Source organism: Pezoporus wallicus, unplaced genomic scaffold, assembly GCF_028554395.1.
Source record: "Pezoporus wallicus isolate ANWC-B61680 ecotype Strahan unplaced genomic scaffold, APGP_CSIRO_Pwel_v1 contig_7201, whole genome shotgun sequence".
NCBI classification, from domain to species: domain Eukaryota; kingdom Metazoa; phylum Chordata; class Aves; order Psittaciformes; family Psittacidae; genus Pezoporus; species Pezoporus wallicus.
The window spans coordinates 464,447-468,599 of NW_026637693.1; positions in this window are offsets into that span (position 1 = coordinate 464,447).

Here is a 4,153-nt window from a genome sequence, read left to right on the forward strand (position 1 = left end):
CCAGGGATGGAGCATTCAGAACTTCCCTGGGCAACCCATTCCAGTGCCTCACCACCCTTACAGTAGAGAACTTCTTCCTTATATACAATCTAAAAATACTACCCATACTGCGTGTGCTTGTAACTCCATACCTAAGCCACTTTTACAACTGTTGATAGAGGTTTTCTGTCACTGTAACTGTTTCCTCACTGTTAACAAGCCAGGCTTATGTTAGTAAACTAGACTAGACTAGACTATGCTAAACTAAACTAAACTAAACTAAATCCATCCTGGTCTTGCACATACATGAGAGTTCTAGTTCTGCTATAGAAACAGTGTTATAGTGACTTCTCCAGGATTTAAAGCATATTGAGCTATTACCAGAATGTTTTATTTTACTTATTGATGTAAAATACTGAATATCTGAAATATTATCAAGGATTTCCTCTGTCGTTCTAAGCAATGGAGACTGGTTTTCAAAATGAAAAGAAATGGAAAGAATATTGCCATTCATTAGAAAAATAGAGAAGAATTTTCATAACTTAAATAGATTATTTTTTTTTTTTCTGGGTTTAAGTAAGACTTAAGCCTCCGTCATCTTTTTTTGATGATTTGGGAAAATCTTAAAGGCATTTTAAAAAAATGCAGAAATATTCTCTAAGATCATTTGAAGAGAGCAGGCTTTCTTAAACCCAGAAAGAAAGACTTAGTTGGAGAAAAAACATGCATTGTCTGAAATAATAAATGTTTGTGCATGAATAATGTTATAGTTTAAAATTTGGAACCAGTAGAACAAGTAGCATTCTATGAGAAGTAATTACAGTACATACGTATCTATCACTTTTACGTGATCTATCACATATCTATCACTATTTATCATTCTTTGAAGTCTTGATGCTCTGGTTTTAAAATATCAGACACATCTATTAAAAAATAATAAACTTTTATATATTTATTGACCAATTTATTGCATTAAGACATCCTGTTGAGTCTAAGTATATGAAAATGTTAACAGGTACAAATAAGCTTCTTTTTACAGCTCCTCCTGAAACACTAAACAATGTGTGGAAACAGCAGTGCTCTTACAGATTGCTCTTCTTGTGGAAGCTGCTATGCCAGTGACACTGCAGCAGGGCTGTACTCCAGCTCCCCAAAGCCTTGCCCTGCCCAGCTACACGCAGTTCATATCCCAGCCCAGCCTTAGTCTGGTCCTATCCCGAGGGAGGTGACCAAAGCTCAGGGCTGGGGCTGCCCTGGTGCCCCCTTGCTGCCCTGCTTCTGGCTGGGGTGGTGGGACAGGCTCTGAACTCCTCACTGTTCTCAGCACCCCGGGAAGCAGACAGCACACAAAGTACCTGGCAGAATAATAATTACCTTGATAGAGGGTAATCTGTATTTTAGAATACAGATCTTAATAACGGGGTTCAGAAACCTGCAAAACAGAGCTAAGTAAGTGCATAATTTTTATGTTTGTATTTAAAAAATAAATGCCTGGAAAGTCATCAAGCAGAACTTCCTCAAAGCATCTGTTTTGCTAATATAACTAGATATGCTACTGTAGAAAAGCCATATGAATACTGACAGTAGCTGTCAAATATAGTTTGGATTTATTAGCAAAAGACATGCATAAAATAAAAGTATTTTCACACAAAGAATAAAGCTGTGCTTAAATATACTTTCCATGTCTACCACAAGCTACAAATGAATAGTTTTCATCTATATTCCTAATAACTGACTGTAAGCCAAATCTCAGATGCATCCATGCAAATGACTCAGATCCTTCCTCAGGCCAAAATAAAGTTGATACACACCAAAACTCCCTCCTTGGTATGCGCAATCATACTTCTGCATCTTCCAGTGCATCCATAGAAGTACTGTGTTTTAATTAATGCTCATTATTTGAGAATGTTTGGCTTCTGGGGAGCAATATCTCAATAAATAAATAAGCTGCTGGGTTTTGTATTCATTTTCAAGAGTTAAAGGTTCAATAGGTTGAAAGAGCAATACATATCACACATAATAATTTCTCACTATGATATAGATAATAATTTCTAACTGTGATTCTAAACTGAACTCTTGAATTTAAGCTTTTAAAAAGTTATTTAAGGCCCCTAGGTAAACTGCCCACTTTCCAAAGTCACTAGAGATTCTAGTTATGTTGCAGTACTCTGAAAATGAGATCACTACCTTAGCAGCTCAGATACAAATACACAAGACAAAGTCATAGAATGCGCTCATGAAAACTAGACTGTCACTTTCCTTACTGGTTTAAAATGAGAAATATTTTCAGAAAGTTATTGAACTATTTTATTAACCATGAACGAATTAAATAATCTGGTGTTTGCTCCCCAGGTCATTCAATAAAGGAAACATTTATGACCATTTTAGTTACAGGATTTTCTTCAGCCTGTTAACAAATGTATATCAAAGTTGCTAATTAAAATAAATATGTAACACTACATATTATCTTTCCTTTATTGGCTTCTGCTACTTCAGCACAAGTATGTGTCATCACATTACTTTTTTGTCCACGTTTGGATTAATTAAGCAGATTGTTTTCTGGCTGTCTATAAGAAGCATGTTTCTTCACGTCTAGAACATCCTGTAGTACTTTTCTGAATCCACATGTATTTATAGTGTTTTTCATGTGTGCAGACAGAATATGTTCACCAGGAGAAGTGATAATAACCCCTTCTTAGTGCTTTTTCTCCAGTATTATCTGTGCACATTTATATGTTATTTAGAGCACATGAATAAGAAGTCTTTTTGAAGTGCTTACTAACAATGTTTGCAATCCAACATGTTTTTTATTTTACAGATGTGATTGTCATCATTCTTAGTTTGGATCTTAGAAACTGTTGGTCAACTTCTATGTTAAATCTCATCTTTAGAAGGTTCTATTAGGCAAACATACCATTTGCAGCTTTCCTCTAAACCTCTGAATGAAGACAGCAGAGGAGGCATTAGGATGTGCTATAATGTAAGTACAAGTATTCATCTAATAACATAGCAAGAAGTAGTACACCTCTTGCTGTATGACAGAATTCAAATATGATGTGGGGTTTCTCAGTACTTAAAAAGGGCCTATAAAAAGGGTGGGGAGAGACTTTTTAGCAGTGCCTGTTGCAAAACGACAAGAGGTAATGGGTTTAAATTAAAAAAGGGGAGATTCAGGCTGGATGTGAGGAAGACATTTTTTACAATGAGAGTGGTAAAATACTGGAACAGGTTGTCCAGAATAGATGCTTCATCCCTGGAGACATTCAAGGCCAGGCGGGATGTAGTTCTTGGGAGGTGGATCTAGTTGAAAGTGCCCCTGTCCATTGCAGGGGGGGTGGAATAGTTGACCTTTATAGGTCCCTTCCAATCTAAACCATTCTATGATTCTGATTCTATGATTTATTAATAAAGCTATTCCAAAGGTCACTTTGACAAAGGTCATAGAATCATAGAATAGTTAGGGTTGGAAAGGACCTTAAGATCATCAACTTCCAACCCCCCTGCCATGGGCAGGGACACCTCACACTAAACCTCACACTAAATCCTGATAAACTCAGTCCTTCAGTTAGCCATGTGTGTAAGCCTTCAGTACATTTCAGTATGTGCACAGTATCAGGACCTAAAATGTTAAAATCAGGAGGAGCCATAGTCAGTTGATACATTAGAGATGCAGCTACGCCCCAGCCCCCTTAAGTGTCAAAAAAAACTGCTTCATAGGTTTCCTATTCTCTTTCATTCTGCACAAAATAATGAGGGAAGCAACAATCAAGCAGACACAGTCTTCAGTAAAAAAGTAAGATATACTTTCTAATTGATTTTACTGTTATAATCCTCCCAAAAGACTCGTGGCCTTGAATGTTCTCCAAGTTTGAAATCAGTATCAAACTTTGTGTATGTAAGCGTTAGTTCTTATCTCTTGCTTGTTCAGTTTTAATTATATGACAGTATTGTAAAAGATATCTATCTTTTCTAATGTCTTTATCAGTACATATAGCTTCTTTTTGGGGGGGGATGGGGGGGAGGGAGCAGGAGTGGGGAGAGGAGGGTTGTTTTTTATTTCCAGAATTATCATTTCCTGTGTGGAAGTGATTAGTCAACCTAAGTTTCCTTCTGAATATCCACTATAATTTTTCCCCTGATACACAGATGTATTTTTGCTGTACTTCTTTAAAAT